Below are 27,071 nucleotides of genomic sequence, written 5' to 3'. Positions count from 1 at the left end.
CATGCATATCTTACCATACACTCAGAAGAATCTTCCTTGGATGCTGGTCACTTCTGGGCTGCTGAGCTACCTTTTCACTACGACAGAGCTACTAACATTTTTGCTTAACATGGCAAGGTATCCATTCTTCATTTCCTATAATGACTTTGTTCAAAAAAGGCATTTGCAATTCATGAGATTGCTGTGATGCACAACAGTCAACACGTTTATAATTGTCTGCAGAGAGATCATGTGGAACCCATTTTCCAACCTTTTACACTTTACCAAACCTTTTCAATTCAGGATGAATGGTAGTACCTTTCCATGTTCCTGTATGGTGGATCAAGGTGTATTAATTCTTTGGGACAATTCTTTCATACTTTGATGTGGATCCTCTTCAACTGCAGCTTTCAAGGTGCCATCGTCCAGAACAATAGGTCTTCCTGATTAATGCCCACCAGAAAGATCAAAATCACCTTAAATTTTGAAAATCTCTGACATTTTCAACCGCTTACTCCATCAGGATAAACACTGCATATGTTTTTGTTGCAGTGTTGCCTTTATGAAATTCATACAGCATGCAATGCTGAATGTGACCTTAAAATTTTTGTTCATCCATGGGTTATCTGAAATGGAGAAAATGAAATTATGACTTTAATCAATCAGAGGAACAGCTCAGCTGATGCCTAGACTGAAGAAATAACTTTTTTGTTTTCACCATGTTTATTTTCTTAAACATGCAACATTACTTTCCAGAATAATATACATGTTACTTTGTAATATCTAAAAAAGGGAAAATGTCTTTGAAAATATCTCAATAAATTTTTCATTGGGATGCTTTGAAATATTTCAGTTCCTTTTAATTTCACCTAAAAAAAAAAAAAATTTGATTTTGTTTGGGATTCTAAATCAGCAAGAATTGTTACCTTTATCAATTATTGCTGTTAATCCTGACATGGGTTTGGAGGATCTGTTATACTTAATTCTTCTATGTGTCCCGACCATGACATTACTTGCTGTTTTCTCTTTATTAAACACTGGCAATTAGCATGGCCATATTGCAAGTGTCAGGTGTAAATAAAGAATAAACAAGTTCCAGTCATCAATTTCTCTTTCAGACAACATTGTCCATCTTTGTCCATCTTTGGATTGGTGTCACAAGTTATATCACTTCGATGTGTAGTCTATGGTGGTGCCGTATCGGGTTCCATGATGGCTTTCTTGAGCCGATTGATACTAACAGTATTCTGTTTACCATTTACATCGACAACGAAGTATTTCTCCCGTTTTTGCAGTACTTTGTAAGGGCCGGAATACGGTGGGCAGATTTGTGCTGGTATTCCGTCATTTCTAACAAACACGTGTGTCCATTGATTAATGTCCGTGGGGACATGTGTATCAGTTTCCTGCGGGCGAGGTGGGTTTGGTGACAGCTGTGATATATGTGCACGTAGGCGATGCACATATGTTGTGGGATCTGGGATATCCTGTAGAATTACTGGAGCAATCATTTGTCCAGGCAGGGTTAATGTGGTGCCGTAAACGATTTTTGCCGGTGAGTATCCGCTCTCATCCTTGATGGATGTACGGATACCAAGCAGGATTAATGGAAGGAAGTCTATCCAATTGTTTATGTCAGAGTATGCCCGTATGGCTGATTTCAGTTGCCTGTGGAATCTCTCCACCATGCTGTTTGCCGCCGGATGGTATGCTGTAGTGCGAAAGTGTTTGGAACCGATGAGTCGAGTAAGCTCGCTGAAAAGGTGGCAGTCAAATTGTCTTCCTCTGTCTGTCGTGATGATAGCAGGGATACCAAAACACGATACCCAGTGTGATATCAGCGCTTTAGCCACGGTTTCTGCTGTGGTATCAGAGAGAGGGAAAGCTTTGGGCCATCGTGAAAAGCGGTCGATACAAGTGAGGAGATGTGTATAGTTGTGAGACGGAGGTAGAGGTCCAACGATGTCTATGTGGATGTGTTGGAAACTACTGTCTGGTGCTGTAAAATTACCAAAGGGTGACTTGACGTGTCTGTGTACTTTTGCCTATTGACATGCAATGCAACTTTTAACCCAGTCGCAGATGTCTTTATTGATGTTCGTCCACACAAAGCGAGTTGCTATCATCTTCTGTGTGGGACGAACGCCAGGATGTGACAAACCGTGTAAGGCAGTGAAAATTTTCCGTCTGTGTTGTTCGGGGACATATGGATGCTTGTGTCCTGTGGAAACATCACACCATATTTGACCAGTTGAAGAAGATAGTGGGCAGAGTTGGAATTTGAGGGACGATGAATTTCGTAACTTACTAAGTTCTTCGTCAAACTCTTGGTCCGTTGCGATCTGCTGTAAGTCAATTGGTTCGGAAGTATGCAGTGCATTAAGATGGGCGCGGGACAAGGTGTATGCGGCCGTGTTATCGGAACCTTTAACATACCGAATGTCGGTTGAATATTGAGAGATAAAATCAAGGTGACAGATTTCTCTCAAAGAATGTTGGTCATTCTTCGTTTTAAAAGCATAAACCAGTAGTTTGTGATCCGTGTAGATGCTGAAGGCAGTCCCTTCAAGCATATGGCGAAAATGTTTAACAGAAAGGTATGCGGTGAGTAGTTCTCGTTCGAAAGTGCTGTATTTAACTTCTGCGTGCTAAGGATAGTGGTTGCCAAATTCCATCCACAAACTGTTGCAGGATGCCGCCAATTCCAGTCTGAGAGGCGTCGACCAGTAATGTGAATGGAGCATCAGGTTTGGGATGAACTAGCATTGTAGCTGTAGCTAGCATATCCTTTAGCTTGTTGAAGGAGGCTAGTTGTGTGTCACATAATGTAATTGCTTACTTCTTCTTTTTCGCCAGTCTGTTGCGCAGGACTTCGGTAAGCGGTTGAGCTGCTTCGGCGCAGTGTGGAAAGAAACAACGGTAGAAATTCACCAGTCTCAAAAATTCACAGAGTTTCCAAAGAGATGTTGGGATAGGAAAATTCACTATGGTTTCCACTTTGTCAGGCAGACGACGAATTCCATCTTTGTCAACGATGTACCCGAGGAAAGGCAGAGATGAGACACCGAAAATGCATTTACTTGTGTTAATGTCTATGCCATAATGAGTCAGTCGCTGGAAAAGTTGTTGGAGGTGATCTTCGTGTTCGGCCTCAGAGACACTCGCTACTAGCATATCATCGATATATGCGTAGACGAAGGGTAAACCTCTTGTGACAGTGTCGATGAAACGCTGAAATGTTTGCGCTGCATTACGTAATCCAAACGGCATTCGCAAGGATATGCACCAAAAGGAATGGCAATTGTGGTTTTGGGGACATCGGCCGGTTCAACGGGTATTTGATTGTAGGCCCGAATTAAATCCTGACCTTTTCTGGAACTGAAACAAGATGAAGTTCCGGTGCTTGCAGGGTTGTTTTATTACTTGACTTTTGGCATTTATCATATCTGGATATGTATTTGATAATGTCGTTACATATACCATTCTAAAAATATGTTGCACTTATTTTTGCTCTTCCAAGATGTGCTCTTCGTAAATCATCATGACATGTTCTTATAACCCTTTGTACTTCATCTATCTTAAATACTTGATGATAATTGATTTTATCTCCATCATTGTTTGTGCACTAAAATACCATCTTGTACGTGAAATGGCTCACTCTTTTTCTATACTTCTCTTTTTTCTTTTGATAATCTTTTTGGATAGTTGCTTTCACTTGGTTACTGATAGTAGATTTTGTAATAGTTTGATAGTTGTCATAGAGACTTTAGTCTCTATCTATCACCTTTTAACAACATTATGAATGAAGAGACATTAGAACAATTAACAATATAATAAAAAGGTTTTATTTATGACTATGATGCTTGGTTTCACAATTCCTGTCATTCTGCTTAGCCGCCGCTGATTTAGATGTAGTTTGGTAATGGAAAGTTAAGGTCTTCCTTTATGCCTGCCAGAGAAGTAAGTAGCTATCACATCGATAGCATCATGGTGAAAAGTGCTTCGTGGAGGAGCGAGGTGTTGTCATGTAGAAGGTCTGAGCTCAACTCACCGAGATAATGAAAGTAACTGCTTAAGTACAAATTTTACTACGCATGCGCAACTCGAGGGGCTTCCGGTGGTGAAGTCCCCTGCGCATGCGCAGAATAGTACTTCCTCAATGGCGGCTATAATTTCGCGCCACTACAATTTCATATGTTTTTGACTCCATGTTGGGTAAAAATAAGTATTCAAGTATTTGTCAAATACATTACAGACCATCTCTGATTCTATAACCCTGTTGGCAGCCTATCCCAGATTCATGTATGAGCAGCTGTACATTATCTCAAAAGGTAGAGCTGCTGGAAAGAAATGAAGGGCATATTCTTATTCGAAGGATTGAATATACCTAAAATCAGATCTAAAGCCTTAGGCACCAAAAAATTTTTTTCATTTGTTCCCCAGTGTAATCTAAGGTTTTAAAAAAATTATTTTAAACTTTTATTGTATTAAAAATTAATTATGATACACTCTGTGGATCACATAAAGCACACAATTTTATTGCATGTAGTACATTCTATGATCATAGAATGTATTACATCTAAACCAAATTAACATGCAATAACTAAAATGTGCATCCTTGAAAGCAAGGGTGCACATTTACAAAAAAGACTTATGAAAAATGCTTTGGACTGGTGAAGGATTAAAAATAATCAGTGGGTGGCAAGAATGTTTTCTTTATATACCTAAGTTTTCCATTGCAGAGATGCACCGAACCATATATTAAGTACTCTACTAAATACTGCCAGTATTTTTTTTTCTGCTAAGGAATTTGTGGTGGGTGCTAAAAATGTTACTTGGGCTTCTCAGATGACTGAAGATCAATATGTAAATAATTGGTAATAATCTCCAAACAATAATCAATCATTGTTTATATTTTTTTGATATAGTGGCTGATCAATGTTCAAGTTGTTGTTAACATGTTTTCTTATGATAAAACTTGGGATCTTAAAGGACTGTTGTTCTACATAACACACCCATTGATCAGAGATGTCTACATGGTAAACCCTAAATTGTCATCTTCATCAATTAGAAACTGATAGATCCACATACCATTTTTTAATATCTTTTTTTGTATTATTGATGTAATGATTGAGAGTGTTATGAAGCTGAACAATATACTTAAAACAGGTATCTTGTACTTTGTGGTTTGAAACAAATTTTTCCAAATAAATACTTGATTCATGTCATTTATTATTATTTTTTATTTTTGTTTTATGTACCTGTACTAAAAATATGGGGCATTGCACATGTGCAAAAAATATTTCAAATTTCAACACAAATATCTTCTTCATGCAGCTAACTGAGAATAAACAGCCTAGCAGGTACTTGGTTAAGTACCTGCTAGGCTGTTTATTCCCAGTTTGTCCTTTTTTGTTTTTCCTGCTAAGAGCAAGTACAAATAAACATTTCTTTTTGTAGTATTCCAATTCACATCAGTTTATGTGGACCCATGTTAGTTTCATCAATTTGAACATTTTTAGTCTCTCCCATTTAGAAACTCTTATGTGCTAGGCTGTGTTGATCAACAAAAAGTGTACATATGGCATACTTAAATGATACTTCAGAAACAAAAAATAATAATACAGTCTTAATTGATTGGGTCCAGTTGCATTTGATGCATTTCCATCAAAATATTTTACACCTTGGATGTATTTATTGAAGGTAGCAGTTTTCTTGACTGCTTATGTATTTGTTCTCATTATTCATATCAGACAATGACAGGCCGTCCACTTGGCAAATTCCTGTTGATTGACAGTTTCATATTCTCATAAATTATATTCAATTTTATTTATTTTGGTCTATCTGTTAATTTTTATTTGTATTGTTCTCTACTTGAGTTGAAATTTGATTTTGAAAAAATACAAGTTGATTACAGTTGGAACATTTTTGATCATTCTTTTTCTCAGTCATGGTTGACTTGGGTTAAATATATTGGTTCTGTTTGTGTTGAAATTTGCATATTTTTTAGTATGTTCACAAAATAAATTGGACTGTCAAATATTTGTTTTGGAAAATGTTTTTGTTTCAAACTGTAAAGTACAAGATACCCTTTCCAACATGTTCATTTGGAAACTTCAGTGATTGCACAGAAAAAAAAATTCATACAGGCCTAACTTATTCAAGCAAAACTTATTTTTGTAAAATCAGCTTCCTCTCTCATTCAATTTTTTATGTTATTAGATACCTCGAAGATACAAATGTGCATGATATCCCAAGTGTACAATAATGATGTGTATATATGTATTTATTAATTACTACTGTCATAGTTTGTCTTTTGTAGTGATGTACTTTGGATAGTATCCAACTTAAACCCTCAAGTTCTATACAACTCTTTGCTGATTACTTTTCATAGCATATTTTGCAAGTTTTCACAATACTACTTTGTCACATTTTTGCAAGACCTGCTTTTCAAAACTCTATTTTCCATTGTTAAGGTCAGACATTAATTGACACTGTGCTCTAGGAGATTCTTGTGCTAGTAAAAAAATGGGAGCATTACCCTTTCACACCTGGGTCTCTATCATACATACCTACATCAAGGGCAAGACCCCTGACTACTTGAGAGGGAACGTTTATGTGGTTTCCCAACTTGACTATCAGCCTGATCTCCCTCAGGTCTCAACATCTTGAAAAGAAAGAACATTGGATAATTTGGAATATATGAACTGTGTGTTATCTATATATCTAGTGAAGCATGTCTTCCTTGCAATGAGCACACTCAACACTGCTAAGTTAGATGTCACTCTTGATAGACTTTCTAACAATATATTGACCACCTGGAAGGAACCTCATGAGCTAACGAAAGTACTTCTAAGCTTGACTTGTTTATGTAACAACTGGATTTAAATCTTATGTCTCCCAACTGTCTTCTGAGCTGTAACCTTGTTGCACAACTGGGAATACCAACAATTTGGTTGAGATGACCATAGTTGAAACATCAACCAAATGATGAAATTCAGCATAGGCTATCATACTAGATACTCTATTTTCCCTCAGTCTGTGTTGCAACTAGCAAAAACAGATTCACATTCGATGCAGTCTACCAAAAAATACTGGCTGTTACCATGAAAAGCCAGCTTTGCCAAGGATATGGAGTCCATGTTGGTTATCAACACAAAGGAATATAACCCAAGAAATCACAGGTGAACTTAACTGCATATCAGAAACATTGGCCCTGACTCTTCTGTGGACTCAACTTTACACGAAGGTAAGAACATCACATCACAGAAAACAAGTGCATACACACACACATTCAGTCAAATAGCTGTACTAGTGTACAAATATTTACTATGACAAAATACACTTTTATGATCCAGTATTTAATGGGAATTATAACACAACACATTGATGCCACTTGAGACAGATTTAGATTTGACAACACATTGGAAATATAGTCATTTAAACCAATGATGTATTTTATGTATGTAGTGTGTGTAGATATATCATCATTTTTATGTTAGCTTTTCATGTTTGTGTGGATTGACTGGGCATGGGGAACAGTCTGAGTCACTTACTCTGAATTATTCCTTTCCCAACTCACACTAGGTCAGAGAAACTACACACACATGTTAGTTTTGTCTTGGTTCCTACATTTGGGTGCCCTAACACCAACCACTTTATAGTACTGGTGCATTTATTACCACCAGCATTGTAGAGGCTGCCTTTGGCAAGGTTATATAGTCATGTCAACCCTATGCTGTATCTGCTCAATTTGACTGTCACACATTACACACACACACACACACACACACACACACACACACGAAGGTGCATAGGCTAGTGGTTAGGATGTTGCACACATCATCACTATATCAGGGATTCAATTCCTAGACTGGGTGGCATGTTCTGTTCTTCAACAAAGCACTTAATTTCATGTTGTTCCAATCAACTCAGCTGTAAATGGGTAAACCTGCCTTCCAATCAGGAGGAATGTTGGCCTATTCACCTAACCAGCAGGGTAGCAGCATCCAATAGTCTGGTTGATCATGTGATACACACATCCATATATAGCACAAACATAATTGCCAGAATTAAAGAAAGGATGGGAGGTGCTGTATTGTTGTATTTTTGCAAAAAATAACCCACACTGCAAAGCATTTGCTATAAGTTTGATATTGCAAGGTAGTGAGATGATAGCAAAAATGTTGAATATTTGTAAGGCTGGAAAGAACTGACATGAGTGTAATCTGTTGGATGAGTAACATTAGCCGAAATCATGGCTGAATGTTAGAGGTGAGTGATGGGTGAGAATTACTGTCAGTGGTGAGTAAGTAGGCTTGACTGAAGAAAACTTAGGAAGAAGTAATGAAGGTAAATCTCATGAAACTGAATCAAAATTAACTCCCAAATTATAAACTTAGGTTCAACACGACTGTTACACAAAACTCTAAAAAGCATCTAAATATATATTACCTCAATCATACAGTTGACATGGTTAATTTAATCAAAGCTAGGGATAATCTGGATCACAAATCATAAATACTATGTAATAAAAAAAATACACCTCACAGAAGTAAAAAAAAAATTCACATTCAAAATTATAATTGTGTTGTAATTATCAATAGTGTCATTAGAAATGTTTTGCAGCATTTCTTCTGGCTCTTTACATTCTGAGTTCAAATCCTACTGAAGTAAACTTATCAAACACTCCTCTGGGGTTGGTAAATTTAAGTACCATTCAGATACTAAGGTTGATAGTATCAATTAATGTATCACCTCAAAATTGCTAGGCTTGTGTCTAAATCTATTAAAGGCAGGAAGCTGATAAGATTGTTGTGATATGTCTTCAAGTTCTTTACATTCTGGGTTCAAATCATCCCATTGAGGTCAGTTTGCCTTTCATCCTTCTGGTGGTGATAAAATAAAGTACCAGTCAAATATTCCCACTTTTAAAGTTGACAGCCTTGTACTGAAATCAGGAACCATTATTATTAAGGTGGCCATCTGACAGACTTAGTGGAATTTTGTTCATCTTTACATTTCAAGTTCAAATGTTACTATGGTCAACTTTGTCTGGATCTTTTTTAAAACGGGGGCCACATTTTTCATTAACGAAACACTTTGAAACTTGGAACACTGGTAGAATGTGTCATATAAAACATCTTTTTCTCTTAGTCTTCTTTAAAAAAAAAGAAATCCATAAGTTATTCCATGTTAAAGTTGTCGTATTTCTGTAATTTCAACCAATCACTGACGTCCATTCAGCCGATATACATTAAGTGCCGACTACATAAACAGGGTTAGGGTTAGGGTTAGGGTTAAAGCAAATTTAAAATGAAAAAAGCAAATAAAACGAAGGTATGGAGATTAAATACACTTTACATCGCTTAATCAGCCAAAGGAGTAAATGTAAACAACTGAATACTTGTCAGTGATTGGTTGAAATTATCGAAATAAGACAATTTTTTACTTGAAATAAATTTGAATACAAAAATATTTTTCTGTTCTATAACACAAAATAGATAAGTATACGAAGTTTGAAAGTCTTTCCGTACCAAAAACACTACGTAAAACATTAATGAAAAATGTGGCCCCCGTTTTAAAATAGATCCCTTTGTCTTTTATCGAATGGGATCAATAAGATAAGCACTAGTAACATCAGGCAAGTACTGGAATCGATGTAATCAACTAGTCCCCACACCCAGAATTTCAGTTTTTGTGCCTGTAGTAAAAAGAATACAGTGGCAAACTGGCAGAATCGTTAGCCCACAAAATGTTTAGTAGCATTTCTTCAGCTTTACGTTCTGAATTCAAATCCTGTCTAGATCAACTTTGACTTTTATCTTTGCAGAGTCAATAAAATAAGTACTAGACTGGTACTGGGGTTGATGTAATCAACCAGCCCCTTCCCACCCCTGAAATTTCCAGCCTTGTGTCTATAGTAGAAAGAATAAAGTGGTGAGGTTAGCATACCAGGTAAAATACTTAGTGACATTTCATCTGTCTCTATGTTCTGAGTTCAAATTCTGACTTTACCTTCCATCATTTTTTGTGGGGTCAATAAATTAAGTAGCAGTTAAGCACTGCAGTCAATATAATTGACTACCCCCTCCAAAATTTCAGGCCTTGTGCCTATAGTAGAAAGGATTCTTATATCAGATTAGTTATGATGGTCATTGTTGTTATAAATATCAATAAATGCTTTTTTTTTTCCCCCTTTTGTCTTAGGTTACAGTCCACTTTATATTGTGACCATATACAAAATACAAAGAAATTGAATTCAATGTCTATCATCATAATGAATTTAAGTAAGCTCACAACTTCTTTTTCCAGGTATGTGTCTGTTTATAATTTCTATGTTAGCTATATCAATCCATGCTACATATATTAACTTGGAAATGTTTTTTAACAAGAATGAATAAATTACATTCTCTGTCAAACTCTGCTCAAGTAACCCAAATAGTGGCAGATTCAGTCTAGTACAAAGAACAGGAATGGTCTTCCCAGCAAGTAGAATATGCTTGCCTAAGGCACTATGCAGTAGAATCAAACCTGAAACCAAGCAGTTAGGAAGCAAACCTAACCATATCTATACATGCACTGTGAAAGTTGAATTCAGATTATACAATGAACCAGTACACTTGTGTGGATAACTCAATATTGAGACTACATTGTTGTAGAGATAACAGAAAACATATTCTTAAGTGAGCCTGTACAGGTTGACATTAAACAATAACCATTTTGTCATCATGTTTAACTTTAAATTCCAGCTTTTCATCTGCAGTATTGATATCGTTTCTCACAGTAATATACTTGTAAATGTCGACAACAAACCACAATTCTACTTTCATCATGACAAAGTGTTTTGTAATTTTGTGTGGCTTATAAATAATTGTGTGCACAAATAGCTTACAGCATAAATGCATACACAGTTTATAGCATAAGTGTATATATTCAAAGTTTACAATATATGTGTGTATATACATAGCTTACCCCTTTGAGAATAAATATGAGAAGACCCGGCAAGCCAAGTGAGATCGTTGCCAGTGCCCCTGGACTGGCTCTTGTGCGGGTGACACATAAGATGTACCATCTTGAGCGTGACCGTTGCCAGTACCGCCTGACTGGCCTTTGTAGGGTTTTCGAGCGAGATCGTTGCCAGTGCCCCTGGACTGGCTCTTGTGCGGGTGACACATAAGATGTACCATCTTGAGCGTGACCGTTGCCAGTACCGCCTGACTGGCCTTTGTAGGGTTTTCGAGCGAGATCGTTGCCAGTGCCCCTGGACTGGCTCTTGTGCGGGTGGCACATAAAAGACACCATTTCGAGCCTGGCCGTTTTCGTGCGGGTGACACGTAAAAGCACCCACTACACTCTCTGAGTGGTTGGCGTTAGGAAGGGCATCCAGCTGTAGAAACTCTGCCAAATTAGATTGGAGCCTGGTGTTGCCATCCGGTTTCACCAGTCCTCAGTCAAGTCGTCCAACCCATGCTAGCATGGAAAGCGGACGTTAAACGATGATGATGATGATGATGATGATGATTGCTAACTATATGCAGTTTTCAGAAAAAATTTAAACATTTATACATCCTCTCTCTAAAGAATTAGATGGGTGTTATATTACTGATATTGTTTTGGTCACTGTTATTAGATAATAGGCTTAGTCTAATTACGTTCCTTTAACTACAGTCCCAATGTGGAATGACTTCCAGTTGCCACCATTGTTTTGTTTTTTTTTGTCCTGTTTTACTTTAATTATTTTCAAACATCCATACCACCACAATTTCCTCTTTCTTGCATCACCCAGTAATTCTAATATCTAACTATTTTGCCATCTCATCATCTGTGTTTTATTTTTCAGTTCTATATAAACAAACCGATGGCTTGAACTTGGAATCTTCAACCTTCATAGTTGTACACCATCACATTCCGGTTCATTCTTCAATATTAAGCATTGGACCAAGAAGAGATATTTTCTTTTCAGTAGAAATATGGGATCCTTAAACTTGTGCTGCCACCTGAATATAAACTATCATCATCACCCAAACTATGATAGTTAATCTATCCATGAATATATGAACTGTTGTGTTTGTATAAGATTGTTCACTGAAGCTATGACCATGTATACAATTACAAACTTTATAGAAATCCCTTTTATCTAGCAGCATCATTTATGTCCCCTTAAAGTGATCTTTTTTTTTTATGTCACTTTGGTTCCAGAGTCAATAAAAGAAAAAAACCCCAAATGATATGAAATACCTTTTGTTCAGAAGCTATTTGTCTTAGAACCACTGCTGACAGTTGTACAACAACAGAAGAAAACTGCTTCCAGCATTTGTATAATTATAGTATCAGTAATATTTATTCAGAAGATAGAAACTACTATCAACAGTTTTACAACTACCAGAATCTCAATTTGCAAAACAAGTGAAAAAATCAGTTAACAAAAATGACAATATAAATAACATCTTTTTCCTTCTTGTAATTTTATTTATGCATGTGTACCATTATATTATTTTTATACCAATTATTACATAGTGGTAAAGTCATTTCACCAGATGCTGAGCCTACTGACAAATGATAAACAGCTGCAACAAGTGGTCACATTCTATACAACAGACTTCATCCAAGCTATGCAAGCATGGAAAAATATACATTATTATCACTATAATGTTGACTGAAGAAAGTATTATAATATACTACTAGGAAGTTGTTTCTTGGCATAAGACTTCTACAGATATCTCTCAGAATACTGCAACATCTGCCACATTTGTGTCTAACATGAATTGTAATATTTAGATCAAGGATTGGCAACTGTATTTTTACATCTGCAAGGGAGATTGTGTACCATCAAGTGAACAGTGGACCAGATAAATACTAACAACAATTTGAAATATGGAAATTATCCATTGAAATATATCTAATTGTATTTTTCATCAGATTAGTTCATGACACACGCTAGGGAATCATGTTTGGTGGTGAAAAAGAAAATTATATAGTTGTAATGTAAACAGTAGACAGCTGTGAAATTTGATGGTGTTTGTTACTTGAAAGTTTTTTTTAATATTAGGTGCCAGGCTTGTCAATGCCTACAGCAAGACATCCAAGTAGGTATTAGTCAGTTTGGTTCTCAAATGGTTTCTGACGTGTTCCCATTTTTGAAAATATATGCTCAACACAGGTAAGTGTTGCCAAATAATGATTTTTTTTTTTGTATGAGTAACTAACTTAGGATACTTGCCACTTGAATCTTGGATGGATAGAATTTCTATAGAAAGACAAATGCCAATACATCTTCAGTATGAAATTTAAATCTCAGATGTCATCATATTGCCTCTTAATCAATTCAATTTGATAATTTTCTGATACTGTGTCCAATATCAGATGGTGTAGCAGACATTGAGTGAAAATTCAGCTAACAAGAAAAATATTCTTTCCTTAATTCTTGGACCATATTCATAAAAATGCTTGGATCTTGTACTTTACTTTTTTTTTTTAAATTGGGGAAATATTTCAATTTGTCTATTAAATACAACAATTTAACCAAACATCTTAAAAGGCAGGGTTTTTTAAAAATTCCTTCATAAAGTTATTAAAATTATCCACAATAAGTGTCACAATAATATGAAACATCTTTGCTCTCAAGAAATATTACCATTTCTTCATTCAATGAAAATTCTTTTCCCATCAATGACTATCAGCTTAGCCAATGTACATTGAAGAGAAGTAAGCCAGGTCTCCATATTCTGCCTCTATGTCCAACATAATGTGTTGAAACAGGTAATGATTTAACCAAAAGATAAAGTTTTGTCAACAATGTCCACATATTGTAACACGTGATTCTTCTAATTTCTTGTTATTGCAAGAAGTCATATGACATACTTGTCAATGTGAAAACTGTTCTCTTAGCATGTCTTTTAATTGCCAAATCTGAAGGGGGTTTACTACAAGGCAAAAAGTGAAAGGAGTGATTAGTCATAAATATCCCTTACTAAGCATAAAAAGGTTGGTAGTCCAGAATCCATGCTGCGTTTGTTTCTTAGTCGGGGTCACCATTTTATAGGTTGGTGGGTTATTAGTTATAGGTTGGTAGTCCAGAATCCATGGCCGCGTTTTTTCTTAGTCGGGGTCACCACTTTATAGGTTGGTAGTCCAGAATCCATGGCTGCGTTTTTTCTTAGTCGGGGTCACCACTTTATAGGAAAGTGTTAAATAGCTCAGCGGGCTGCGTGTTTGAATCACGTCGGAGGGTCACCACTTTATAGAAAGTGGGTTATACATCATTAGATGTACACCTGACTTTCCTATATTAAATTAAGAATTAACGGCAACGCAGATTATCAACACAAACAATATTTATTCATGGTGGAAAATATACATCTTTAATCTTGTTTGTTGAGACGTCTTCGGTGTGTGAGAACATGGTTGTTGGGACGTTGGTATATTGATGTGAGCTGTCTAGCGTGAGTTCGAAAGATGGAGAGACAGCTAGACACGTCCTTGCTCAATCGCTGGCCAGCAAGAAAGAGACAGAATGAAGCAAGAAAGCTTGGATGTTGAATTCCACGCATGCGCACGGCGTTATTATAATCTTGTTTGAGCAGATATTTGACATGGATTTCTTGTTAAAAAACATTGTAACTGTTTCTAATTATAAATTTGAACAATACCATCTGAAAACACTTATAGTCTTACTTAATGCATATTAATAAGGTGGTCTTAATGGGCTTCATATAAACCAGTGTTTGGTTTGGAACATTGATATTATACATTTGTCATGTCATATACTATCATTTCTTACCATAAGTTTATTTGAATTTTTTGTTTTTTAGAAATTACAATCTACTTTTTTTTTTTTTTTTGGGGAAAACAAAAAGGAATCTTTCATCAAAAATAAAATGCTTAACCAAAAACATTCAAGTTATATATATTCTTTTACTGACATGCAAACTTATCATTTCATCTGACAATCTATATCAGCCTCTTTGCTCACAATGTGTCCGCCATCACTAACATCCCCAAGCCATCAGATTATTAACATTAATCTCTCCTGTTAAAGCAGTGTAACCATTAGCTTGTACTCTGTTTTCAGGTTTCTCACAGCATAAAATACATCAGCTGTCTTGACAGTACAGCCTAACACTTTGTTATTGAACAGAATAACTTTCTGTGGCTATTTCATCAGTTGGAGTTGTGTGTGTCATATATCAAAATAGAGATATATTTAAGATCAGGTATCATTAGAACCTTTGTCAATAAGATCAGGTATCATTAGAACATTTGTCAATTAGTGATGCTATACTGATGCAAGAACATTGAAAATATTTCTGGACAAGGCAGATGTACTATACTATATTCAGAACAGCTAATTCTACATAGATAACATTTTCCCTTGCAATTTTCCCTTCATATTCTGAGTTACAATTCTTATCTATAACTTGAAGAATTAAAATGAATGGCAATAATTAAGATAGAACAGAAACAAGATAGAATAAAACCTTGTTCACATGTCTGACCCATACTAGATCAGTTGTAAAATGGACATAATTTGGGAAATCATTCTGCAGTACCCAAGATGTTTTGTGCTTCTTTAAGTCCATTGTGTCAGCTCTCACCTATTTTTAATTCTTTTTTAACACATTATTGTCCAATACAAATGGTCAATCAATTTTATTAAAGCAACTGTGTAACTCCAGGAAGTTATTTTAGAACTGTGATCAGTTGCTACTAATTCTTCAGTTTATTTTGCTAGGGCTTTTTTGCTGTGTCAGTGATTCCATCTTTTTTTTTAAAGTAATTCAGTGATCACTGGTAGAGAATGAAAAAGGTGTGTCATGTATCCTTAAATCGTTTTGGGTGACTTCCTTAATGAGGCCAGAGTAATTCTTGTGGGTAATTAACCTAATTTTCATTTGGAAATTGCTAAATTCCCTGGTCAGTAGGTTCTATTTATTGGGAATTTTAATGCTTGTGTAATGCATTATTTTTGTTCAAATAACACATGAGAAAGTAACTAAATTGTCAAGGCTGATTTTTCAAACTTGAGTTCATGGAGAAAACAGTAACTTTAGTGGTTATCAAAATGCTCAGACATAATCTTATGCACTTTCTTCCTGTTCAAATAAAATTACTGATTTTAAAATATATCTATGTATTTTATTCTACAATTAGAAAATTATGCATGCACCTCAACACATTTTCTGAAGCTCTTATAGTCTATGTTTCTTTCACTCAATCTATGTATTTGTTGGTGATAAGTTAAACTACCATTCTCAGAGAATTCTTTACTGCAAATATCACAGTAGTATGGTTTTTTGCATGTGTGAATACATTTGTGGAAAGATAATTACAGAATTTTATTTAATGTCACTACTGCCATGGTGTACACATTGTATCACAGATATCACTCTTTGTCGTTAATTGCAAGACATGACAAATTACCTAAAAATTCTCATAGAATCTTTGCAGCAAATACATTTGAATATATTATTAGCAAATTTCACAAAGGAGAAAATTTGAACTTGTAATTTATGTTCAATGAGGTAAAGAATGTTTTGGAAGTCTTTTTTTTTTTTTTTTTTTTTTTTTTTTTCAGTTTAGAGGAAGCATGGTAACATGACCTATTTATAGAACTTCTGAGATTGGCAGGGTGAAATTGTTGATATCCGAAGACTGGAGATTTGGTCAGAGTGTTACAAATGTATTCAGTCCTGATGTTGATAAGATAAATCACTATTTTCAGACCATGTTTTGGCATGATGTCAACTCTTAAAGTCTCTCTACTATTATTTCTTCAGTACAGAAGTATTTCCTGTGTTCTGTATTTTGTAATTTCCACAACACCAGTGAATATGCAATCTTGAGTTTAATTGCCATCACACTACAATGTATTATTCCACAGTTATTAATGTTTCTGTCATATAAAATGATATTTTATGTGTTATGAAGGAAGATAAAATATGGTCAATATTTTCTACTCTAATAACTGGCTTATTTCAGAGATATAGAAATTTTATTCCAAATTTTTGTCTTCTAAGATGTCAAATAAATGGGTTACAGTTCTTGAAGTATATCCAGATGTAAAATATATGATTCAGCTATAACCTATTCTTTTTTTTTTTCTTTCTTTTCTTTGAGATACTACCACATATAACTTCAGTAACTAAATGTCTCATGCGTTGAATGACTTTCATTGTTAATTTTTCATGTTTAAACATCTCACAATCATCCAGAAGTCTTTTTTTTTTCTGCCATATGGAATTGTCTTTGTAATTAATTTGTAATTAATTTTAAATCTTTAAAATCAATTTTAATAAAGCCTTATAAATTATGTTGTTGATAATGTTAGTTTTTGTTTTTAAAATTTAATACATTTTTGGTTGTCAAAACTATAAGAGGTGAAACGGCTGGAACAGTTGTGATACAGTTTGTCATCGCAAAGACAGGATGGGAGAAGAGATGCACATTGTTTGAAAGCTTAGTTGAACAGAGACTTGACAGGCATTAAAATTTGTAAATCAGAAAGGAAATATATTTCCATAAAATCTGTTATCATTAAATAACATACTCTTTTACTGTTTTACTTGTTTCAATCATTGGACTGCAGCCATGCTGGAACAACTCACCAAAGAGTTTGGTTAATCAAATGAGACCCAGTACTTATTCTAATAGTCTCTTTTTCCTGGCTACTAAGCTATGAGGACATAAACAAACCAACACCAAGTGAACACACACACACACACACACACATATATATGTATGTTCATGATAAGCTTCTTTACAGTTGCTGTATATCAAAATCAAACACCAGGAGTAGAGAAGTAACCATCTCCTTAACATAGCTAAAGAGGCCTTACATCTCTACTCCACTCACCATCCTCTTTACAGAGTGAAAGTATGAATGATAGTAATGAGAGGGATGAGTGACAGTACTTGGTATTCTAAGATGGCAGAAGTCTATTTGACACCGGGCATAGGATGATGACAGGTGGGGTAGGAGGGGGATAAAAGTAGAGTGGCGTATGCACACACGGTCCAATGTAACCACTTGCACATAAGTACAAGAGGAGTCAAGTGATGAAGGTGACAGAATGTTGAACAGAAAGTAGGTGTATTATATACCAGTCACTAGGGAAAGAGTCAGAAGAGATGGAATGACATCCTTTCTACAGGGTGTCCACAAAGTCTGGGTACATGGGGATTAGTACATACTTTAAGAAATAATAATTTCTTATATTTAATTGTTTATGTTATGATTTTATTTACTCCATGTACCCACGTGGGGATTAACACATACTTTAAGAAATTATTATTTCTTATATTTAATTGTTGTAAAGCATTTGCTCAGTGTGGTCGTTTAACTATCCATAAAATTACACACTTAGGTGAGAAATTATACCATTGTAATGTGGTAAATATTTCTCTCTAAATAATAACTTATCTGATCATAAAAGTATACACATTGGAGAAAAACCATATTGCTGTGAAATGTGTGGTAAAGCGTTTGTTCAATATGGTCATTTAGCTGCTCATAAATATTACATATACAGGTGAGAAACCATACTACTGTTATCTGAGGAAAGTCATTTCCTCTAAAACTTATATGCTTATTAGCTGCGGGCTTTGTCCAATGAAAAGTCAGTTTAAGACATTGAGTGTTAAAAAACTCAACACGTTCATTAACTGTGTGACATCGACAATGTTTACATCATTAGAACTGCTTCTAATTCAAAATTTCATTTTGTTTTACATGTGTGGCAATTCAAATTTGTTCTGAGGTGACCTGGGCATACGGTGCCGATGAACAGAAATAACTCCGAAATATTGATACCCACCATTCTCATTTACCCATGAAGCTATTCGTCTTGCCTGGTTTGAGGTATTTAGTGATTTTGAACGTATAATCAAAACATAATAAGTATGAGAGTTGCTTCAAATTCAAAATTTAAAATTACACTTTTCGAGAGAAAAAGAAGAGTTATTTCCCATGGATTCATGTTGGCCATGTATAATTAGTGTGTATAAATATTTTCCAAAGGCAGATTGTATGATGCATGTGTTAGAATGCTGCATCGTAGTGAGATATGAGCCCCGAAAGTAGAGGAGATGAGGAAAATGAAAAGGAATGAAACAGGCATGCTCCAGTGGTTGGGCAATGTAAGTTTGCATGAATGACAGCAGAAGTCTGCTGAGAAAAAAAATTGGGTTAAGGGGAATCATGTGTCAGAAAGAAGACTGCACTGGTATGGACATGCAATGCATCTAGATTAAGACAGCTGAATAAAAGAAGTGCTGATCAATAAATGTGGCTGTCTTGTAGATCAAGAAGACCCAAGGTGATATGGGACAAAGTGGCAAAGGCTGTGACCTTACGACCCTGAGCCTCACAGAAGAAACAACAAAGGACCAGGATGTCAGGTGGTAGGAGAAGACTCATCCACTACAGGAAAACTGACTTCAAGAAGCAATTTATGTGTGTGTGTGCTTTTGTGAGCTAGAGTCTCACAGGCAGCCTTCACCCCAAGGGGGTTTTTAACTCAATATTTACATACTATTATTTATAGCTTTATCTGCTTCGGGTTTGACTGTTCTGAAAATGATATACAAATTGTGTGTGTGCATCACAAAGGGGCATCTCACCCAACTTCCCCTTCTGATAACTCTCCCATCATCTCTTCTACCACAGCTCTCCCCAGATACCACTTTATCTTTTTCTTGCTACCCTCGGAACCATTTCACTTGTTAGCCATTCTTCATTTATTAATATTGTTCTCTCTACCTACATGTTTCATTGATCATCCCCTTCCCCTCGTTCCCTATGTCCCTGGAACACCAAATTATCTCTCTCTCTCGCCCTCTCCTATCCTGCAACCAACCAACTATATATCATCGCTCTCTCTTGTCCTACCCCACCCCACTAGTCAAAATTTATCATCTTTATTGTCCCCCTCCTCTCATCTGATCCCTCTCCTTTTCCCAACTCATGCATCACTAGCTATCATCCACCCTTCCCACCAGCCTAATCTTTACAGCTATTGCCTATCTACTCTCCCTTCTCCCATTTCTTTTATCTCGCAAACCCCCACCCATTCACACTCTTAGTTTCTCTGTCCTCACTCAGTTGTCCATCAAAAGGACAAGATCGCAAAATTTACCCGGGTATTGTTATTCTGACCGCTGGGAGGAGATGATCTTTTAAAAAACGTGATTTGGAAAATTTTTTTTAGAGATTTGACTGTTATTTCTAGCATAAAGAGATACCTTAATCCAGGCCTTCCTTATTTCATGCGATGGTTAGAAAAGCATCTGCGCATGCACATAGGAGCAAACGAGTTTAAAATCATCTGGAATATTGGAGTGTATGACGAGGTAGAGGAGAGAATTTTTTTTTTCAATTGAAATTTTAGAAATTCTTTTTACAAAATTATAATCTATGTATTTTTCTAGGTGAGCTAAAAAATAAATTCGGAGAAAGTGAAAAACGAAAGGAAAAAAAAACATTGGTGCGGGACATTGAAATTTTGAAATGCTGTTTCTCGTGGGGCGTGGTGAATCGTAATCTCCGCTGTTGAAAATGTTGGAATCTGAAAATAAAATGAAAAAAAAAAAAAAAACCCAAAAGGAGTGGATTGCGTGTTCGACATTTCCGCTGTAATTTTGTTGCTATTTCTAGAAGCTATTGTAGGTGAACATAAAATAAAATGAAAAAAAAAAAAAAAAAAATTAAATAAGTGAGAAGCGAATCTAGAGTAGCATCTGTTCTTCAACCGATTAGTTTGGTCTGTGTTCAACTGTATCGCTTAATATGTTCTGTGCAAGTCCAAAAACATCTGAGAGAAAACTCGTGTCTGTTATTGTCATCCCGTTCCTGTCTTTTGTCACTACCTCAGATAGAGAAAAGACAACAGATCAGTAAGTTAACCTATTATCTATTTCTAAGTAATTAAAGATGATGTGATAGGGTTTTCATGAAAATCTAACAGAGTTCAGGATGTTGGTGAGCGTTCCCGTTTATCAACATCACATCGATGAATGGGGGCTAATGTAGTTTCGCACCTCTCCTTGAAAGATGCCTTTCTTTTGTAAAAATCGCCAAAATTTTTTCTGGTTCGTAAGTTTTAGATGTTGGAGATTACGAATATGCAAACAAAAAAAAAGTGTTTTTTTTAAGCACCACCACTCCCCCTCCTATTTAAAATTTTGAACCTTTTCGAAATTTTTTCCCCCCTATATTTTATATGACGGAGATTCCGAATATGCAAGAAACTACATTTTCAAAATTTTAAATTCAATAAGCATATAGATGTGTGGATAAAGAGATAGATATGGATGTCTACCTGGGGCTAAAAACAACAGTAACACCGTCTTCTATTGGACCGCCACATTTAGTTGACAAATATATTTTATGAATAAACAGACAGGGATAAATAGATAGATAAATAAATAAATGGATGAAAAAGTTCAAAATTTAAAATTGGGGGAGGGGGTGAAATTTGAGCCCTTTATTAAACTTTATAACATTAATTGTTAAACATTGTTTGGCACTGTCATGGTATTAGCTGTCAGAAGCGAAAGTAGAAAAATCTAAACAAGGAATGTTACTGCTGGTTTGAGTTGAAATCTGTTTCTTTGGCTACTGACTGGCCGGAGCTATCTATCTTTCTATCTATCTATCTATCTATCTGTCTGTCTGTCTATCACTCGTCCACCTTCGTTTGTTTCCGTAGAATTTATCAAATTAGAAAAAAAAAACTTTTTGGCTACTTCCATCATGCTAGCTCCACACGAGGGGCATATTTTTGGGGTATTTAAAAGTCCATGTCTCTTAAGCCAATTAATACTATTTTCTGTTGTAGCGGTGGCGATGGCAATATCGCGGTGATTAATTCCAACTTTGGATTACGCGTGGTGGTGGTGGTGGTGGTCATTGGTGGTGCTGATTGGTGTATGTGATTTGTTTTTAAAAACAATAATGAATAATGCAAAAATATATTTATTTATAAAGTTTAAACTGAATTTCATTTGTTTAAATTCTACGAGGGAGAGACAGAGAGAGAGACAGACAGACAGACAGATAGCTCCGGCCAGTCAGTAGCCAAAGAAACAGATTTCAACTCAAACCAGCAGTAACATTCCTTGTTTGGATTTTTCTACTTTCATTTCTGACAGCTAATACCATGACAGTGCCCATTGTTTGTTTCTCATAAAATGGTGTATAATTAATTTACATTAAATTCTTATTTACAATTATTTAAGGCAAATACAAGTAAAACACAAATTCTTTTCACTTTAATGTTTTTGTCTGTATTTAATTTCGATCTGCATATGTTCGTCAATTTACTACAATCTCTTTAAAGTAAACAAAATCAACAATTTAAATTGTGTGTGTGTGGGGGGGGGGGGTTAAAAAATTTTTTTTGCATATTCATAATCTCCCACTTCTAAGACGTAGGAATCCGAATTTTTTTTTGCAAAAAAAAAAAATGCATTTTTCAAGGAGAGACGCAAAACTGCATATGAAAAATCTTCTACAGACGTTTCTAAAAATCCGTATGAAAAAACGGTTTAAGCCTTAAAGCAAAAATAGTAATTACATGTAAGTTACATAACCTATAATTTTGTAAAGTTAAAATTCCATTAAAAACGTAATTTTCACCGTGTGCAGCACGATCTGGAACTGATATTTGCATATTTATTCTTAAAACGTCCAGATGGATTGAGACTCAAGATATGCTAGTCGCAGTATAGATAATGTTTGTCATCCGAGGATAACTTTTTTCGACGACAGTGTGTTCAACACACTTGGTTCATTGGCACACAGGGCCTGTGTCTTGTCAAACATAAGTGTCAGGACCTTTGAGCCTGAACCAGACATATATATATTGTTTTACTTGAGGATGGTCATATTTATGTTTCAACACACAGTTTCACATTAAAAACTTTGCAAAACAAATACATAAACATGTGTGTATGCACACACACATATATATTCGGTGGGCTTCCACACAGTTTCCATCAGCCTGTGGTTATAGCATAAGGCCCAAGGTGTTGTCCAATGGGATTGAATTCAAAATCATATTGCTGCAAAGTGAGTTTCTTAACTACACAGCCATACCTGTGCCTATGTGTTTGAAAGATTCTTTATTTTTCATTATTCTGAAGGATTAAAGGATAAAGTTGGCTCCAGCAGAATTTGAACTAAGAATTTAAAGAACTATAACTAAATATCAAATGACAGTCTCCACTCACATCAACTTACCTCATACCCAGGATCCACCCAGACACCATTATATTTTTTCTCTTCTGAACTCCACCTGATCATTCCCATTCACTCTTCTAAAATGTGAGCAATCATGTAGCTCTTCTACAGCAAGAAACCTGTTCTATTCTGGCCTCCTTCTTTCATACTTTAACCTCTCATCTCCTAGCACAAAACTGCTGCTCACCTCGAAGTTCATAGCTTTACATGCTGCAAGGAGACTTGTACTGGTGGCATGAAAACTATCCCAAAGCAGACACTGGAGCATGATGCAGTCTGTGGACCCATCAGATTCTGTCAAACTCTCCAGCCTTTGTCAGCATGGAACACGGGTGTTTAAATGATTATGATAATGATATTCCCAATCTACCACCTTTTCAGGGTAATATAAGGATAAAGCAGCAAGTTAGCAGATTCATAAGTATGCCAGGCAAAATGCTGAGCAGCATTTCATCCATCTTCACATGTGAGTTCAAATTCCACTGAGCTCGAGTTTGCCTTTCATCCTTTTGGGGGGGTGCGATAGAATAAGTACTTGTTGAACACTGGGGTTAATGTAATCAACTTAGCCTCTCTCTTGTACTTGCTGTCCTTGTGCCAAAATTTGAAATCAATATAAGAAGGTAATGAGGTTAATGAAATTATAAGTAACACCCATGAACATGTTACTTTCTCTCTGTGCCTTTTCTAAAACTTCTGTAAAATGGCTTTTATTCCTGGACCTGGCTAGACTTTTGTCACCTCTATACAAGTTCTCTCGTCCCACTCATCTCTCCTTTTCACATCACTCTGTAGTGATTACACTACACTCAGCCCTTTCCTAGAAAGTCAATCTTCTGGAATTCCCTCTTTTCTCATATCTTTTCCACAGGTGTTGAATGTTCAAGAGAAACATTAATGGCATCAACCTCCCTCTGTTTAGGAAAGCCTGTAATGCCCATGGACACTTTTTGTTCTTCCAAACTCAGCAATTATAACAAAAAAAAATGTGACTTCCTAAAAGGAAGGATGATTCAAAAAAGCATACAATAAATATTTTTTGCTTCTGATAATCTCTTGTCATAATCTTACAAATGATCTTTGACTCTGAAAAGGAGATGTTTCTTTGATCTTTAGAATAAGAATCTGTTGAAACTGCCCCTTAGTAGGAAGCACTTATCCAAATATTACTCTCTATCATTGCTTTTCTACATTGTTTATGCAGTATATGGATCACTGAATATTCGATTTAGTACCAATCAAACTAAAAGTATTTTCTTCCCCTGTCTGTTTGTCCTGTTAATGTCTCTGTTTTTAAAACTCAATGCTCTCATCTACATTTCCATATTTATCTCTATCTTTGTACCATTTTTTCCTGTTGTGTCTTTCAGTAACTTTGGTAAAGTCTCTTCACTCCATTAAACATTTGTTTTTATATTTGTCTTATATATTGTCTCTTTATTTCAAGATACCTGGTGACCTCAAGAAGACTGTCATCTGAAAATCCTCAACAAACACTAAAGATTATGGAATAATCAAGGACATTGGTGACTGCACTTACAACATGGACTTTTGTACTGAAGAATTTAATTCTTTCTGATTCCATGGTGTGTTTTATTTTGGATATCTGTTGATAATCAGAACTACTTTAAGAATCTTTTATTTGATGGTTTTTAACTAAAGAACAAACTAATTGATATCAAAGTAATTATGCTACAACCAACCTATCCTGAAGTGTTTCTTCATAGCTGAGAAATCCTCAGACTTTGACAAATGACACTATTTATTGCAAAAGAAAATATAAGCCTAATGTCAGTTTTATCAAAAAAAATATATATTTTGAGATGGAGTGTTCTCTTTAGTTATGACAATATCTGAAGTTTTAATTTATGTGAATAGGATGGAGGAGAAAATGTTGCAAAGTCAGATTCATGGTGAAACACAGTCTGAAAGTAGTGATTTATTTCCTGAGACACAAGAGGATACAAAGAAGGTATCATATACTTGTGATGTCTGTAGGAAGACATTTGTAGGAAGTCTTTCTCTTAGAATTGTATTTCAACTAATCATAAATATACTCACACTGGTGAAAGATCATATCACTGTGGTTAAACATTCACTCAGTATGGTCATTTAACTACTCACACAGGTGAGAAACCGTATCACTTTGATATCTGTGGTAAGTCATTTACTCAAAAAAGTAGCTAAAAAGTCACATTAAGTTGCACAGTAAACAAAAAAAAAAAATGAAAGTATAATCCTTAGAGAAGTTCAAAATATATGGGGGTTTTTTTTTTTGCACAATAAAATACTTAAGCCACTATAGCAAAAAGTTTGTGTGGAAGACATTACACTTAGATTTCTAATAAAAAAAATTATTGGAAAATGGATTTAGATGCGTTCTTAAATTCTTATTTCAGAGTATGCGATATTTCTAATTATTTATTAAAACTATTTTCATTTCTTCCTGCAATAGTTAACATGCCAAATCAGATATTTCTAATCTGAAACCTGTTGATGTAGATTTTGATACTGAGAAGCCAATCAATATTGTATTACGTGTTGCACTAATAAACATCATTACAATGTATATGATGATAGCCATCATGCATTCAGCCTGATTGTTCTGATTTACTTTTATCCTTACATGTGCATAGATATGACCTTTCAGTCATGCATCCATCATTCAAAATGAATCAAAAAATGAAATGATAGTGAGACATCTATATGTAGATTATACTATATGTCATTAGACTTAAGTGATAAAAGCTTGCACAACACTATTGCTACTCTATAGGTCCTTAGTAGGGTCCAGTGACAAGCATTGCAAGATGACTAGTACTATTTTGACCAAAGGTTTTATGTCAGGCATACATAAATACATATATGCAATGTGTATTTTTGCATGTATGCTAATGGATGGCAGTATGTGATGCTGGAAAAAAACATGACCACCCATGCAAACATGACAAAATATACATTAAAAGTGGAGGTAGTTTTTGATTATATATTATCTAAAACTATGCCTTTTCTCCCATTTTGTACCTGTTGAATCTCCACATACTGTTCTTTTTTCTTATCTGACACCCTCATGTCTCTTTATTCACTGTTCCTTGCCATTCATGAATAAGAAAAGCAGTAGCTTTACCCATACTCAGTTGCCACTTTTACCACCATCTCTGTCTTTCTGCTCCTCGTTTTATCAAGTTGCTTGAGTAATGAGGGATTGATTGCTTTAGCTCTTAACATATACACTCCTACATAAATATTGCTAGCAAATTGCTCTCTCTCTGTCTCTGTCTCTCAGGTCATCCATCAGTTGATATTTGTTGCTCTCTTACTAGCTGATAATACCCTCCTGTGTTGCTTTCATTGAAATCTATTGCATACATCTCTCTCATCAGCATCTGGTGCTCCCCTCTTATTACAATGCTTAATTGATGAGGGATTGCATCAGATCTTATATGCTTCACTCCCCCAATTTCCACTCCCTATCTCTCAGGTTCCCATTGCCAGCTTGAATACTTTATCAACCATGCCTTCTCTTACCAACTAACATTTTACCATTCTATATTGTTAGTCTCCACTCCCCCTCTCTCTCCTCAGATCATTCATTATTGTCATCCATCATACTCTCACCACTGACTATTATATGATTATCCATAATTTATTCTCTCCCATTATTCTCCATTACTACTGCCTCATTCCCCTCTGCTATTACTGCCTCTTCCATTATTCTTTCCAGCAATGTCTCCTTTTCTCTCAACCACACTGTCACTTCAGTCACCCTGCCGTCTTTATTTTCTCACTATAACAATGGCCAAGAAGATCCTTAAAAAAAAAGATAGAACAGGTGGACCAGAACCATATGGAC

At 35.5% G+C, this 27,071-nt stretch overlaps 1 long non-coding RNA gene and 1 pseudogene across 2 annotated transcripts; one reads left to right on the top strand and one right to left on the bottom strand.

The window, feature by feature from the left end:
- Positions 1 to 1,046: 1,046 nt before the first annotated feature.
- LOC149134620 (uncharacterized) lies at positions 1,047 to 1,667 on the bottom strand (annotated as a pseudogene). Its single transcript, XR_016242621.1, has one exon. The product of XR_016242621.1 is annotated as an uncharacterized LOC149134620 (transcript).
- Positions 1,668 to 6,651: 4,984 nt separating this feature from the next.
- LOC106881340 (uncharacterized) lies at positions 6,652 to 25,812 on the top strand. The gene is made up of 4 exons (XR_001410842.3): positions 6,652 to 7,228; positions 10,189 to 10,293; positions 11,822 to 20,871; positions 24,666 to 25,812. It is a non-coding gene; the product is annotated as an uncharacterized LOC106881340 (long non-coding RNA).
- Positions 25,813 to 27,071: the final 1,259 nt, after the last annotated feature.

Source organism: Octopus bimaculoides, chromosome 7, assembly GCF_046866305.1.
Source record: "Octopus bimaculoides isolate indiv1 chromosome 7, ASM4686630v1, whole genome shotgun sequence".
Lineage (NCBI taxonomy): Eukaryota > Metazoa > Mollusca > Cephalopoda > Octopoda > Octopodidae > Octopus > Octopus bimaculoides.
This window is presented reverse-complemented; position numbering and strand designations above follow the sequence as displayed.